Source organism: Papio anubis, chromosome 5, assembly GCF_008728515.1.
Source record: "Papio anubis isolate 15944 chromosome 5, Panubis1.0, whole genome shotgun sequence".
Classification (NCBI taxonomy): domain Eukaryota; kingdom Metazoa; phylum Chordata; class Mammalia; order Primates; family Cercopithecidae; genus Papio; species Papio anubis.
The window spans coordinates 37625540-37643294 of NC_044980.1; the positions used below are offsets into that span (position 1 = coordinate 37625540).

Sequence of the window (17755 nt, forward strand, 5' to 3'; positions counted from 1 at the left end):
GAAGCATTGTTCCTGTGACAGAGATAAATGCAGGAAGGGCTGATGGATTCCTCAAGGTTGAAACAGAGATATTGAGATGGACATGGCATCATACACATTCCTACAATTGCTCAAATAAATATCTTTTCAATGAGTATCAGAAGTGAACTCAAAATAGAGTCACGAAGATCCATAGATACATGTTTTTATTCCCAGCTTCTTCTCTCTCTAATTTTGGAGTTTTGTGTTTTTCCTTGCCTTCTTGTGACTCTATATGTCATATATACGTTAATATATAATCTCTATATATGAACCTTTTGGTCAATTTTTAAAAGCTGTTCTCCTTCCCATTTTGACTTTTAGGTATTACTTATATATTTTCTCCCTTCTATCTGCTTTCTGGAATCTGTCCTCTGACTTGCAGTGTTAAGAGCATTCCTACTTGTGTTTCCTGTGCTGTGCAGGTCTGCATGTTTATGAAGCTTCCTTCTTGGAATATATGGATGATCTTTCACCTGGCTGAGGCTCCTCCTCCTCTTGTGTCCTCAACAAGGACCTGGGGCCACTGTCAGGGCTGCCCTCGGCATGATGCTAATTTCAGGGAATGCTGGGTGGGGTAGGAATACGTTTGAACCCCAACCAGGACCCATGGGAGGACTAATATGTGGGTGTTTAGGCAGCTGTCAGGACAGCATTTGAAATCCAGATTTTCCGGGGCATGCGGCCTTGGCCATCATGAATCTGGGTCGGATTCCCAGGCTGCAGACACTGCAGGCGGAAGGAAGCCGTGGTTCCTCTTGCAGGCGCCAAGGCAGTGAAGTCGCCTCCTCTATGCTTGCTCCCTGCAGCCCTCGCCACCCCTCCCAGTCCACGACCAGCTCCTCCCCGGGGATCTCTCCGAGCAGTGCCATTTTGCAATGGATTGATCCTCCAACATTTCCAAGTAAAGCTTTTCTGTCATATTTGTGTTTGGGGAGTCTCTAATGGTTTAAGGCCAAGAAATCAGTAATTTGGCGCTTCAGGCCTCTAGCTGGGTGGGAAAGGGGATTCTCTTGCTAAGTCAGTAGGTGCCTGGGTGTCCTCCAAACCCCATAGGGTTTGTGGGACCTGTGCCACCCCTCCTACAACAGGGCCTCCCGTTCCTCCACAACAAGCTGGCTCTGTGAGCTGCAGGATGGAGAAAGGTTGTCCTGGCCCCTGCCAAGGCTGGGAAACATCGGGGCTCTCAGGAAGCACAGGGATTGGGATTTCCCCACACATTAACCTTGTGCGGGGGATGGGGATGGAGTTGGTGCAAACCTTTGAATTATTGTCCCTTTCTTTCACTCTTCAATATGAGCGTGAGCCTCCCTCCCCAAATACATGAACAATTTTTAGGAGACTTAGAGAGAAACGCAATATTTAGGATCAAGTTTAAGATTCCCCAGAATTTCCCTCAAGAACGGCTAAAGCACGTGGCCAAGAATCCCCTCACTACCAGCTGTGATCAATCAGGAAAGGGGAGGGGGCATCTCCTAACATGACAGAGGCGAGTCTTGGCAAACGGATCTCACCTCCTGTGGGCTGGTCTGATCCTAAACTCCAAGGGAACCGCAGAAGCCTTTCTTCCTGCCTCACAGGAGGAGGCCGCCGGGGAAGTCAAGGAAGACCCATGCATTAGCCTATGGCGCCACCTAGCAAAACCAGGGGGTACTTAAGAAAGATGGAGCTGGGAGGTTGTGAGGTTTGTTTTGGTTTGGTTTTTTTCCACACCCAGAAAAGGGGGTTTCCATTTCATTCACAGAGTTCTGGGAAATGGAATTTGTATAAAACATTTTTTGGTCATGATGGAAAACATTTATTTGACTCTAATGAGAGAATCTGACCCAAAGGCAATAGTAATCAAAATCTACAAGGACAAGTGCTTGATTCTCTAAACTTGTTTTTTTTTGTTTTGTTTTTTTTCTTCTAGTAACAGCTGTGACTATGCAGTTTTTGCTTCAAAAAGAACTTGATTCTATCTTAAGTTAAAGATTTTTTTAAACTGGTGAAAGAGCTATGGTTCCCTGGTTTTCTTTTCTTCTGTTTCTTTTCTTCTCCAAGTCAGAGTTACTTCTGGGCGATGTCTTCATGTCCAGAAGGGAAGAGGGGCTCACCAAGGACACGATGCTACAGACAAACAGGTACGGTTGTGTCAAGGGACATTCTGACAATTTTATGATGTCACTTTGCCCCTTTGGGTTCTGGAAAGTGAACGGTGGCTTCCCTGCTCCCACACGTCAGCCCCATGAGGAGACACTTGGTGTACGTGCTGAAAATGCAGCACACGCAGCCCGACCCGGTGCCTCATACCTGTAATCCCAGCACTTTAGGAGGCCAGGGCGGGCGGATCACCTGAGGTCAGGAGTTCGAGACCAACCTGGCCAACATGGTGCAACCCCATCGCTATGAAAAAAAATATAAAAATTAGCTGGGCGTGGTAGCGGGCACCTGTAATCCCAGCTACTCAGGAGGCCGAGGCAGGAGAATCGCTTGAACCCAGGAGGCAGAGGTTGCAGTGAGCCGAGATTGTGCCAGTGCACTCCAGCCTGGGCGACAGAGTGAGACTCTGTCTCAAAAGGAAGGGAGGAAGGGAGGAAGGGAAAGAAAAGAAAGAAAAGAAAATGCAGCACACCCAAAACATCCTTGGAGACCACATCCAGAACACTGGAGCAGCCCTTCCCATCTGAAACACACAAATCTTTGTGGAAACAGAGACACAAGAATGCCTCTAGGTTCCAGGCAAAAAGCGTTTTGATAACCGCACTGAGAAGAGACAGTCTTTGCCTTTTAAAGGGTTAGGGGAATACAATGGTTGTCAATATGCGTTCTGGAGACAAACGCCTGGGGTTGATGCTTGCTTCCCTATTACTTAAACTTCAATAACCTTAGTTCTCTATGAAATGAGGATAATTCATAGGGTTTTTGTGAAGTTTAAATGACATAAACCATATAATGTGCTTACAATAAGACCTGGCACATGCAGGCACTTAAATGTTAACTAGTATTTAATCTTACTAGAATTTAAAGGAACAAACCCGAGTTTTCTCGCATCCTAATAAACCAGTCATGTTTTTTGATCCTACCTGAAACGGTCTTCGTTAATTAGCGTAGCGTACGTATTGTGCCTGTGTAGCAACCCTCAATGGCAGTTTCTTTTTGATACCCCCACATTGGCAGCAGAAGCAGGAGCAGGTATCCAGCTTTTAAAAATTCTTTTAGGAGAAAAGCATTCAAAAAAGTTTGAAGACCACTGCTCTATCTCAAATGGATGCTGAATTAATGCAGTTGACCGATTGATAATCAAGGTTATTTTTGTTCACTTGCTTTTTCATGTATTACATTTTAAATTTCTTAAGTGCAAGGATCCTGCCTGGCTACCCTATAACCCCGAGCAGCAAAAAACTGTTATGTAATTTTATATGAAACACCTAGACTAAACACCTAGACTAGTTGAAAAGTGGTGCCTTTTCTTAATCATATTAATGTGACCAAGAGTCACCTATTATTAGTCAATTGAATTGACACTATAGGCAAACAAAAACAAGGATTAATTTTTGGAACCATCTTTTAAGGGCTAGACACTGTGTATCATCATTGACTCTGGTCTGTTACTGTGTTCAACCAATGCCTCACAAGAATCAAGTTACAACACAACACTATGAACAGCCCATTTCTTATGACGTGGCAAACTGATACCTTTTCCCACAAGGCGAGTGCCTAAAGAATTTACCGGAAAGCCTTTGACAGTGATTAATGCCAGTGAAATAGCACTTTATTGTTAGAAGACATGGGATACATATCAACATACAAAACTTAAAGCCGGAGCCAAAGTGCAATGCTTCCTTGAGCTTCATTGACCAAGATAAATGAGGTCGTGCTCAGGCACTGGTGGTGGGAAAAATGGCTTGACAAATCTCCTATGTCCAGTATCTCCAGACTTCACGTGGCTTTTTATTTAGGCCTAATTAAACTGCAAAAAAAGGAATATTAATTTGATCTAAGAGCAGAGTAGTCTACATTCTTCCTATTTTTTATGTTCATCCTGCACCCATATTTGTATAATCACACATTCTCATCTGAATTGGATCAAGAGTCTTTGTTCTGAAAAATTATTACAAATTCTTTATGGATAGGAAGACATGGATAGACGTACTGAAGACAAAAGACTTTTTTTGACTGCTATATTCTATTGTATTTGCTTTCAGGTCTAGTTGCAATGTTTTGTACTAAGCACACCAGAAATACAAACTTCACTGAAATTGCAATAGCAATTCATTGTACTTGTGTAATAGTAATAGCAATTCCTGAGATCTTCTGATTTGGGGTACAACCCTTTGTAGGTGAAAACTCTGTTCATGGCAATTTGAGCATAAACTCTCCTTCCATATTGTTATTAAATTCTGATGCACTGGAGCTGGGAAAGAAGCACCAGCTTCATGCAACTCCGTACCAAATCAACCCCCTGCCTCTGATATGCCACAATGATCTAATGAATTATAATGCTCTACATATGATCTATTTAGCTGCAAAATGTTATCAGGTATATAAGCACATAACCTTGAAGACACATGACTTTATATATTTAATATAATCCTAATAAAAATTTCCATGAGCTTCTTGGGAACCCTGGCAACTAATCCCAAAATGAATATGAAAGAGCCAAGGACCAAGAAAATATATGACACTCAAAAAGAAGAACCCTACAGGAGATCTTGTCCTCCAGATATTACAATTGTTCTAGGGCTATAGCAATGAAGATAGTGTGGTATTGGGAAAAAACATATAGATGGACCAGGGCAACAGAATATAGAATCCAGAAACATAACACACATGCATAGAAATTTTTTTTTCCTTAGAGCTGGCATTGCAGACACTTGGAGGAAATATTAATTATTTCAATATGTGGTTATGGGGAAAACATATTACTCATGTGTTAAAAAAATAAAACTGGACCTCATATCACACAAAAAGCCAATTTCTGGTGTATTAAAGACTTAAATTTGAAAAGCAAAATTATAAAATTTATCAAAAATTAATACACATTGATAATTTTATAGCTTCCTAGTTTATAAAGACTTTCTAAATATATATATTATAAATAGAATGATTCTTAAAATGAGATCAACCACATTAAAATTAAGAGTTTACATTCCCAAAAATACACTGTAATGACCAACCTGGGAAACAGTAGGATGCTGTCTCTACAAAAAATTAAAAATTAGCTGGGCATGGTAGTACACACCTATAGTCCCAGCTGCTTGGGAGGCTGAGGTGTGAGGATCACTTGAGCCTGGTAGGTCAAGGTTGCAGTGAGCCATAATTGTGTCACTACACTCCAGCCTGGGCAAGAGTGAGAGCCTGTCTCAAAAAATAAAAAATAAAAATAAAAGACACTGTAATGAAAGTAAAAAATAAGTGTCAGAAACTGGGAGAAGGTATTTATAACATAAAGAATTAAGTTCCAGAATATACAAGGAACTCTATAAACCTGTAAGAAAAAAATGAACAATACAACTGATGAATGAGCAGAAATGTTACATATGTGTTTCACAGAAGAGAAAGAAATGGCAAAAAATACATGGAAAATGCTCAATCTTACTAGAAATTGGGGAAAAAATTAGAACCGCAATGATCACATGCCATTTTACACTTACCACACACATAAGAAGTAAGAATCCTGACAATACCTGATGCGAATGAGAATGTGCAGCAGTGGTTACACCACTTTGGAAAATAAGTCAGCATCATTTAGTAAATACAAAAGGTAGCTGAACTCTCTGACCCAGAAATTTCACCCCTAGGTATATTCCCTAGAGGAATTCTTGCACTATTTACCAGGAGGCATGTAAAAGGATGTTTATATCAGCACTGTTTGTAATTGAAAAACAAAACAAAACAAAAAAAAACTGAAAGCAGACCAAATGTTGATAAACAAAGGAATAAACTAGCTGTATTCACAATGAATACATAAATGAAGAAATCAAAAAGCTACAGATGGCTGGATGTGGTGGCCCATGCCTGTAATCCCAGCACTTTGGGATGCCAAGGCAGGCAGATCACCTGAGGTCAGGAGTTCAAGAGCAGCCTGACCAAGATGGTGAAACCCCGTCTCTACTAAAAACACAAAAATTAGCCAGGCATGCTGGTGGGCACCCTGTAATCCCAGCTACTTGGGAGGCTGAGGCAGGGAGAATTGCTTGAACTCAGAAGGCAGAGGTTGCAGTGAGCTGAGATTGTGCTGCTGCACTGCAGTCTGGGCAACAGAGCGAGACTCCATCTCCAAAAAAAAAAAAAAGCCAAACAAAAAAAAGAAAGCTACACAGATGAGGTTTAGAAAGGAAATGTTGAGTAAAAAAGCCAGTAGTAGAAGAATATATGCAGAATGACTCCATTTACATAGCATTCAAAACACACAAAATTAAACAATATATTTGGAAGGATATAAATACATGAATTTAAAACTATAGAGAAAAGCAAAGAGATAATGAATACAAAAATCTAGTTCGTAGTAGTCTCTGATGGGAGAGGGAGAGGGGAGAGGTTGGGAAAGAGTGCTTTAAAGCTTTCTAAAGTAATGGTAATGCACTCCTCAAGTGGGTGGTTGGTAATGAATGTCTGTCATATTCTTATTATTTAACACCCCACCAAGTGTTTTAAGCTCTTTATTTTGAAATAATTTCATACTCATATAGAAATTTCAAATAGAAATTTGAGTTCAGTAAGTTCATTGAACACAATGAGTTCCTATGAGCCCTTCATCCAGCTTCCCCCAATGATATAATCTTAACATAAGAACAGTTCGATTCACAACACCAGGAAACTGACATTGAACTAAATGGCAGACTTTATTCAGATATCACTAGTTTTTACATGTACAATTTTTGAGAGTGCGTATGTAGCTCTTTGACATTTTATTGCCTGTATAGATTCCTGTAATTGCCATCACAATCAGAATCGAGAACTGATCCAATTAACACTAAGAAACAATTTCCTTTCTCTTGAGTGTCCTACCCTCCTCCCAGCCCTAAGCCCTGGCAACAACTTATTGGCTTTTAACACTATAATTTTGTTACCCTACATTATATTTTAATGTTTTTTAGTATCTATTTACATTTTTTTTTTTTTTGAGATGGAGTCTCACTCTGTCACCCAGGCTGGAGCGCAGTGGCGCGATCTCGGCTCACTGCAAGCTCCGCCTCCCGGGTTCACGCCATTATCCTGCCTCAGCCTCCTGAGTAGCTGGGACTACAGGCGTGTGTTACCATGCCCAGATAATTTTTTTGTATTTTTGGTAGAGACGGTGTTTCACCGTGTTAGCCAGGATGGTCTTGAACTCTTGACCTCAGGTGATCTGAGGTCAATCCCTCCCACACACACACACACACACACACACACATACACACACACACTCAGTTTCAGAAGAGAAAAATGCTTAGGACCTGTAAAGATGATCCTTACATCCACCATTAGCTCTCTTGGTGAAATTTTCGCAGGCTTACTCAATTACAAGTAATTTCATGTTCACCCAGTTCACTTCCTTCACCTGCTCCTATAAGACCAAAGATAAAGGTGTGCATACATTTTTTTTATTCTCTGGAGGGTCATCTTAGAATCAAAAGACCACTCTGTTTTCCCAAACCTCCCCGTAGCCAGGAGTTTGTCATTTTTTTTTTCATATTTTCAAAGAATCAAAGTTTGACTATATTGATACTTTCTATAGTACATCTGTTTTCTATTTCCTTAATCTTCAATCTTATCATTGGTATATCCTACCTCCTTAATAAATTTAATTTACTGTTCTTTATCTCAGACCTCTGCAATGGGGAAGACATTTATTACGTCTCTGTTTCAGAGGATAAAGCTAGCCCAGCCTGGGGAAGTTTTACCAAATAGATTAGACACAGGTGGAAAAATCACAGACACAATCACAGACACACCAAGAGTCACTGATCTTGACTGATCGACCCTGACACTTAAGTCATGCTCTGCACTTTTCATTCCTTTCCCCTTAGGCTGGTTTGCTCCTGTTTTTGCAGAGTCGCTGGCAGATCTCAGGCTCCCTGACGTCTGGCTGCTCCAGACACAGCCAGTTTAGGTTGAAACTAAATGATCTCATTCACCTGAAGCTCAATGTAGTTGCCTGCCTTTCCTGGAATCCAACCCACCTCTTCCTTAATAAGATCCTTTTCCTCCATCCAGCATCCTGGGGAGAAAGCCTTCCCCTCCTCTAAACTTTTATTTAAAAACAAGCAAACAAAACGGCTTCCCATTTGGGCCCTTAGGATTCCCCTTGATGCTTACTGCATTTTTCAAACCTGGTTCTAAACAGCCTCCACTCCTCACCACTATTTTTATTCTTTCCCCTGGTTCTCCTCTTTTGCCTGAGGTGTGCTTTGTTTGTTTTGTTTCCATTTTCAGTGCTCACCCAGGCATGTATAGGCAGACTCTGTTTTCACCACAATCAACCAGTTCTTGGAATCTTCCTTCTAAAGACAGTTATGTTTCCTTCTAAGAAAAATGACAACATTGGGGATTGCATTCTTGAAGAAAGCTCAACAACAATTAAAAGAGTTTATTAGTGTATTCCTTAGGATAGCATCATGGGATTTGAAAACGGGTCTGTGGACAAATAAATCTGAGTGACAATGGATTTAACAGAGTGCTCCCCAAACTCTGACATGCAAGAATACTCAGATCTTTTTTGTATTACCACATACCTCCTTTTTTTTGGAAGGGAGGTTTCTATGGGAGGCATCTTGAGCGTAGAACAACCATTGAATTAAGATATGTATATGACAATAACATATCATTTTTTAAGAAAGCAAAGTTAAGAGAGCTGAAAGTTCTGTTCTCCAACTTCTATGACATGAGCACAAACACATTCCATGTAATGAATATACTATTTGCTCTTAGATCCACCGTCCACCCTGCCACCTCCCCAAAGGGGCTTACCTGTAAGGAACAGAATCCCTTGTTCTGCATTCCCGTCTCTTCCTTGATCCCAAGAATGCTCCCCACTAAACCTCCTGGATCCATCTCAGAATTTACTTTCCAGAGAATCAACCTATGACAAGAGTCAAACAAGTCTATATATTTTATGAGAAAGAGCAGCCTTTCTTTTTCCTCTCATTACCAGTTTTCCAGAGGCAATTAGTTTCAGCTCCTCTGATGTATTATTTGTGTATCTCTGGAAAAAATGTTTATATTGCTACTTTTTTTCTGTTTTAGGCATTACCATCAACTTAACTCTATGGAAATTGAAGATATTGCTCTCTTACACATACACACACACAGGGATCGAGAGAGAGAGAGAGAGAAACACTTCCCATCTACCCACCCTCCCAGTAAACTTACAATCAGCACCCAGTAAACATGTTATTATGACAATACATAAATGACAAAGAAAGCTCAGCAATATAATAGAATATGATTGCTTTTCCCCCTTACGTTGTCTTTCCCTAAAGTGAATGTTTGTCTTGTTTTTCCATTTGCTTAGTTTTCTATGTATTTATCACTAATTTCCAAACACTCCCCCTATAAATCTCCTCTTTATATATTCAAACAAATTAAGTACACTATCACTTTTACTTTTTGGAAGATGTCTCTTATAGAACCTTCTGGACCACGTTAATTGAACGATCGATACCTAGGATTGCCTACTGTTTTCTTGGAATTTCCTTTCCCATTAATTTGGAGACTTCCTTTACATCTTTCTTGCATTGAATCTCTTGTTTTGCTCTTTCTTGGTGTACTTCCTTGTTCTGGTGGAGCACATCCATTGGTACTTCCCTTAGAAAGGGTGCATGGTAGGTAAATTTTTTGAGATCTTGTTTATCTGAAAAATAGTTTATTTTACCTTTATACTTGGTTGATGTAGGAAGATAGTAGATCTAATGACTTCTCCTCCTTTAAGCAGATGTCATTAAAAAAAAAATCTCTTCTTCCTTTTATTGTATCTCTCTAGCTCCTAAGGTCTCCATAGTTAAAAAAAGAAAAAAAAAAAAAGCCAGGAATAGAGACTTTAATTCACAGGTTACAGAGGTCCTTGGTTTAGAAATGTCTTCAGACAATATAGCTAAGTATCAATTTAGGTAATATGAGGAATTACTTTTGAAAGCCAACTTAATTTTTGAATTATTTTTTAAAGCTGAGTTCAATTTTACTTCATGATTTAATTTTAGATGTCTAGTTTTAAATATTTTTATTCCTAAAAAAATTATATTATGTAGATACTAATGAAGAATTCCAAATCTCCTCCTAAAATACAGAAGTAATCCTATAAAAAGTACAAAAGTCTAAAGATGTGCCACAGTAAAAGTTTTCATGTTATGGAATACTGTGCAGGCATAAAAAAGAATGATATCATGTGCTCTGTAGGAACATGAATGGAGCTGGAGACCGTTATTCTTAGCAAACCAGTGCAAAAGCCAAAGACTGCATGTTCTCAGCTTGGCCAACATGGTAAAACCCCATCTTTACTAAAAACACAAAAATTAGACAGGCATGGTGGCACATGCCTGTAATCCCAGCTACTCAGGAGGCTGAGGTGGGAAGATCATCTGAGCTCAGGAGGCGGAGGATGCAGTGAGCCGAGATCATGCCACTGAACTTCAGCCTCGGGGACACAGCGAGACTCTGTCTCACTGCCCCTCTCCACCCCCTCCCAAAAAAAAAAAAACAAAACAACCACATGTTCTCACTTATAGGTGGGAGCTCAGTGATGAGAACACATGGACACATAGAGGAGAACAACACACACCGGGGCCTATGGGAGGATGGAAGGTGGGAGGAAGGAGAGGATCAGGAAAAATAACCAATGGGTACTAGGCTTAACACCTGGGTGATGAAATAATCTGTACAACAAACCCCCATGACACAAGTTTATTCATATAACAAACCTGCACATGTACCCCTGAATGTAAAATAAAAGTTAAATTTAAAAAAGTATTCATGTTAGAATCAATATATAGAAAAATAGTTATATTAGATACTGCTGCATTTTATTTATTTATATACATCTACATACACATTTGTGTATATTTGTGTATATAGTATGCATGCACATATATAGCTAATGCATCCACATTATTCAAAAATAAGAATTGTAAAAGTATACAATGAAAAGTCTTTTTCCTCACCCAGTTTCCTAGCTCATAGAAAATGATTACTTGTTTTTTTGTGTTTCCTTCTAGAGATATTTAATGCACATACAACCAATTATTAGGAAACACATTGGTAATCTGAAAGGAGTTTAAGGAATAAATTATTCGAAATGGTTTGGACAGAGCAGAAGGAAATGACGTGGAATGGTAAGGCATCATGCTACCTGATTTCAAATTTTATTACAAAGCTATGGTTGTCAAAACAGTATGGTATTGCCCTAAAAACAGAGACAGAGAACAATGGGACAGAAAAGAGAGCCCAGAGGCCAAGCTAAGAATTTAGTCAATTCATTTTCAACAAAGTTGCCAACAACACACAATGGGGAAGGGACAGTCTCTTCAGTAAATGGTGCTGGAAAAACTGGATATTTACTTGTCATAGGATGAAACTGGACTCTTATTTCACACCATATACAAAAATCAACTCACAGTGGATTGAAGACTTAAACATAAGTCCTAACACTGTAAAAATCCTGGAAGAAAAGAGAGAAGAAAAGTTTTTGACATTGGGTTTGCCAATAATTTTGAGGGGTATGACACTAAAAGCACAGACAACAAAGTCAAACATAAATAAGTAGGACTACATCAAACTAAAAAATTCCTGCACAGGAAACCATATATCTGATAGGGGCTTAATATCCAAAATACATAAGGAACTCATGCAACTCATAACGTGATTAAAAGTTGGGTAAAGGACCCAAAGAGACATTTTTCCAAAGAAGACATACAGATTGCCAACAGGTATATGAAAAGGTGCTCAACATCACTAGTCATCAGGGAACTGCAAATCAAAACCACAATGAGATACGACCTCAAACCTATTAGGATGGCCATTATCACAAAATCAAAAAATAATTAAGTGCTGGTAAGGATGTGAAGAAAACGATACAATTGTAAATTGGCACAACCATTATGGAAAACAGTATGGAGTTTCCTCCAAAAACTAAAAATAGAACTACTAAATGATTTAGCAATCCCACTTCTGGGTATATATCCAAATGAAACGAAATCAGTATCTCAGATATATCTTCACCACCATGTTCACTGAGGCATTATTCCCAATAGCCAAGATAATGAAACCAACTGTGTTCATCAATGGAAGAATAGTTAAAGAAAGTGTGTGAATATGTGTATGTGTGTATATGTGTGTATATATGTATATGTATATATGTATACATATGTATATATGAATACACATATATGTATATATTATGTGTATATACACACAGGAATGTGTGTACATGCACATATACATACATGTAAACTATATATACGTACACATGCATGTATATATATGTTATATACATGTATACATCTATACACCTATATGCATGTATATACATACAAGTGTATACGTATGTATATATGCATGTATATGTATATGTATACACGTGTATATATGTATATATCCATATACATATGTACATGTGCATGTGAGTACATGCATACGGATATATGTGTAGATATACGTATGTATACGTACATATGTATACACATGCATATATACATACGTGTATATGTATATACATGTGTGTATACATATGCATACATATGTGTGCACATATATACATGTGTATACACGTGTGCATGTACATGTGTACATGTGTATGTATACACACTTGCGTATATATGTATATGCATGTATACATGTATGTGTACATACATTGATATATATGTATGTGCATGTGTACATGTATGTGTACATACATTGATATATATGTATACATATGTATACATACTTACATGCATAAGTGTGTATAGTATACATGTATATATATACACACACACACACACTGGAATAATATTCAACTTTAAAAAAGGAGAGCCTGCCATTTGCAACGACTTGGATGAAATTGGAAGACATTATGCTAAGTGAAATAACCCAGGCACAGAAAGACAAACGCTTCATAATCTTACTCATAAATGTTATCTAAAAAAGTCTAACTCGTAGAAACAGAAAGCAGAACGGTGTTTGCTAGGGGGCAGAGGAAAATGGGGAAATGTTGATCAAAGGGTACAACCTCACAGTCTGAAAATGCACAAGTTCTGGAAATCTAATGTATTGCATCGTAACCATAGAATAATAATATATTGGATATTTGAATTTTGCCAAAAGTGTAGATCAGCAAAAAACAGATATGTGAATTGATAAATAGGTTACATAGCTTTATTTGGGGAATCATTTCACAGTATGTATGTGTATCAAAACACCACGTTGTACATCTTAAATACATACAGTGTTTGTCAGTTATATCTCAATTAAAAATAAATAAAATAATATAATATAAAAAATTGACTAATAAATTACCACTAATGGCTGGGCAAGGTGGCTCATGACTGTAACCCTAGTACTTTGGGAGGTCGAGGCAGGCGGAACACTTGAGTCCAGGAGTTCCAGGCCAGCCTGGTCAACATGGCAAGACCCTGTCTCTACTAAAAATACATACACACACACACACACACACACAAATTAGCCAAGTGTGGTGGTGTATGCCTGTAATCGCAGCTATTTGGGAAGCTGAGGCATGAAAATTGCTTGAGCCCAGGAGGTGGAGGTTGCAGTGAGCTGAGAATTGTGCCACTGCACTCTAGTCTGGGCGATAGAGTGAGACTCTGTCTCAAACAAAACAAAACAAAACAAAAAAAAACAAAAAAACAGGACAAGTAATTTTTAGGAAAACAAGAAAGAAGTATCATATGGCAGTGAAAATTCGTAGTGATAATGAATTTTTTAAACTCGTAGGCAAGCCAGCAATGCTTAGAGCTAAAATGAGAGTTGTTTTTATCATCCCTAAACTTCCCTCAGTACACACAGGCCACCGCCACCACCGCCACCACCACCTTATTTTCAATAAGTCACTTGGGAAATGCTGATGATAACAATATTAAATGTCTTGGAATTTAAGCACCTGGAACCTGGTGAGGAGGTGATGATAGAATGCTAATACCTTTTAAAGTTTGATAACTGGGTAGGCAAACTGTGACAGTGTGTGTTACAATACAAGTAGGAAAAAGAAGCTGATTTGAAGGAACATGTAAAGTTTAAAGTTCAAACTCCTTGATTATTAATAGATATTGGGGAAAAATATGATTTTGCAAAGATAATTAATTCCCTAGAAAATCACTCAAGAGCAATCATGGGAAGAATTAAAAAAACTGGCAGCTAAGCAGAATGTAGAAAACTCTTTTTGAATTTATTTAAAATAAATACAATGAAAATATTCCAATTAAAGTTGGCTATTGAAGTGATATGTTCCGTACCAAGTTTGATAAATTAATGCCTCTGTGGTTTACACGTTCTGACATTCACTGAAGATGATTCATCATGGTGATTTCAGTTGTGAATTGTGTCTAATCAAGAAACAACTGAATTTTCTCTTTAACGGCAATTTATACACTATGTTTATTTACAATATAATATTCATCCTGAAAATGATATTGAATTTTGTGAAGTAATCATGAACTTTCAGAGATGCAAACTAAACTATTTACAGATGAAATGACAAGATGTTTCAGATTTGCTTTCAAATTACCCAGTGGAATGAAGGAAAGTGGGTCAGCATTTAGATGGCATAAGATTGGCTGGGACTAAATAATTCTTTAAGCAGGGTGATAACCACACGAGGTTCCTTATAGTATTTTTCATTACTTCTGCATATGTTTGAAATTTTCCATAATAAAAAGTTTTTGAAAAATACAATTAGACTCCTGAGATAAGAAGTTGGAATTGTGGTGGTATTGATTGTCATCATTTGAAGAGGACTGATAAAATTCAGAGATAAAATTCATCTCTCTGGTGGGTGGCACAATAAACCCCTTGAAAAAAAATAAAGAAATCAAACTCGGGCAGAAACTAAGGGGATTTCAACCTACCCATCTTTATCCTCTGTTCACAGAAAGTTCTAAGATGTGGCTTCTCCCGGTAGTCTCAGTTACATGTTAGGTGCAGTATATATACACACACACACACACACACACACACACACACACACACACACTCTTACCTCTGAGTCATATGTTTTCCTAACTCAGCTGAAGTGGTAAGACCAATTTGGGAGAAGTATTGTGTAAGAAGGAACATATCAATTTTTAAAATACTTTATTTAAAAAGAGCTTATGTCAAAGGTTTCCTGTTTTTGTCTGAAGCAATTATATACTTCAGCTGAAGCCGGGGTTCAAGGTTGGTGGGAGGCTTCTGAAAGTCCTTATTCATCTACACTTTGGAAAAAAAAATGCTCAAAATCAAACGTGTTTTCAGATGAAAAATTCAACAGAATGGTACTTTCACATTTAATTTGGATGACTGGAAACCTGGTAATATAATAAAAGTTATTTCAGGCTGTGTGTCAATTTTATGTCTTTTTAAATGGTAAATGAGATTGAATGTATCCTCCCATGCCGGGAAATGTCGGTATTCAAACAAGACCTTTCTTTCATTTATTTTAGGTTTGTTTTTGTTTGTTGTAGTTTGAATAAAACAGAATTTTCAAAAGAAGAAACTGCAAGATAAAAACTGAAAAATTAGAAAGGGACTAGATCATCAAAGGCTTTAAATGATAAATTTTCATCTATATTTAAAGGAACTTTTAGTTGCATACACACGAGTGCCCAGCCTCTCTCCTATGTTTTTTCTCTGCAGGAGCCAAGTCAATCTCCTGAAAGAGACTTCCTGCTTTATTCTGTGAATTGGCCGTTATTAATATCCACTCCCACCTGCTGTGGGTAGGTCACAGTCATCTCTGACGACAGCCTTAGAAGCAGCATGAACACAGAGATGATGTCTCACAGGCAGGATCTGGAGCCCAAGAAAAATATTCTCAGCTTGAGATTTCTATCGGAAGTTGGAATAGACCTGGTCATCTTTTTTTTTTTTTTTGAAACGGAGTCTTGCTCTGTCGCCAGGCTGGAGTGCAATGGCACGATCTTGGCTCACTGCAACCTCCGACGCCCTGCTTCAAACGATTCTCCTGCCTCAGCCTACCGAGTAGCTGGGATTACAGGCACGCACCACCATGCCCAGCTAATTTTTGTATTTTTAGTAGAGACAGGGTTTCACCATGTTGGCCAGGATGGTCTCGATCTCCTGACCTCGTGATCTACCCGCCTCGGCCTCCCAAAGTGCTGGGATTACAGGCATGAGCCACCGCACCCGGCTGATCTGGTCAACTTTTTACAAAATATTAATTCCCTTCCTTTTTCCCCTGGAGGACAAGTATACTTGCCTATTCCATTGACTTTGAGCTTGGCCAGGTATTTTACTTTGGATAACACAACAGGAGCAGATATAAGAGCAGAAGCTTTCAATGTGCTGTGTGACATGGCTTCTCTCCTAAGCTTCTTTGATCTGTCATGGGAAGAACATGTCATGGATAACCATCAATCATGGACAATGTGGAGATCAGAACCCAACCTGAAGCTTGAAGAAAGCCCAGGTGACCTGCAGCCTGAAGCAGAGCTCCCCCAAATATCCCATAAAACTGTGAGCAAAAAACTATAAAGGCTTGTTGCAAGCCTCTGAATTTGGCAGTGGTGCTACGGTTTGAATATTTTTTGTCCTCTCTAAGATTTACGTGTAAGAAACCCAACCTCAATGCCACCATGTTGGGAAGTGGGGCCCTTGGGGAGCTGTTTAAGTCATGAGAGCTCTGCCCTCATGAATGGATTAATGCCATCATGAAAAGAGCTTGTGGGAATGGGCTGTCTCTCTCTTCTGCTCTTCAGTCCTGTGAGGACACAGCAAGGCATCATCTTGAAACCAGAGACCAAACCTGCAGGTGCCTTGATCTTGGATATCCCAGCCTCCAGAACTGTGAAAAATAAATTTCTGTTTTTTTATAAATTACCCAGTCTCCAGTAATTCTGTTACGGCAGCACAGGACAGACTAAGATAGTTGATTTGTTATGCAGCATTATTGCATTAACAGCTGACTAACATAGAAATCATCCACGCACACAAGAAATGTAAACATGAGAGCAGACGCATTTCCTAGAAAGAAGGCATAAAGCAGTGACTCAACCTGTCTATGGCTTATAGACTGTTTGTGGCTTGTGGCTTATAGACTGTGGTGGAGTAAATGTTTGTGTTCCCCCCACCAAATTCATCTGTTGAAATCCTAGCCCCCAAGATGATAGGATTAGTGGGTGGGGTCTTTGAGAGGAAATTAGGTCATGAGAGAGGAACTCTCCTGGATGGGATTAGTGCCCTTATTAGAGAGAGAGCTCCCTCCATCCCTCCTGCATGTGAAGACATAACATGATGGCCATAGATGGCCATCTATGAACCAGGATGCAGGCTTTCACCAGACACCAAATCTGCTGGTACCTTGATCTCAGACTCCTCAGCCTCCAGAACTCTAAGAAATAAATGTTTGTTGTTTAGGCAGCCAAAATGGACTAAGACATGGATTTTATTGAAAATCTAATAAATGCCTTGATCAGATTCTTCCCCAAAATAGCTTCCTTGCATCCACCAGTCTCTTTTCAGATCTCCATACTATATGAGTCCATCTGATTGGCAGAATCTAAAATATGTCTGGAACTCAAGACGCAAAGGAATTTAGGATATGTAGCTTTTTAGCTTTCCAGCCCCTAAA

At 38.9% G+C, this 17755-nt stretch overlaps 1 long non-coding RNA gene across 1 annotated transcript; it reads left to right on the forward strand.

Annotated features, from left to right (window-relative positions):
- Window positions 1–1488: 1488 nt before the first annotated feature.
- LOC103885040 lies at window positions 1489–16076 on the forward strand. Its single transcript, XR_647926.4, has 3 exons — window positions 1489–2141; window positions 11193–11309; window positions 15802–16076. It is a non-coding gene; the product is annotated as an uncharacterized LOC103885040 (long non-coding RNA).
- Window positions 16077–17755: the final 1679 nt, after the last annotated feature.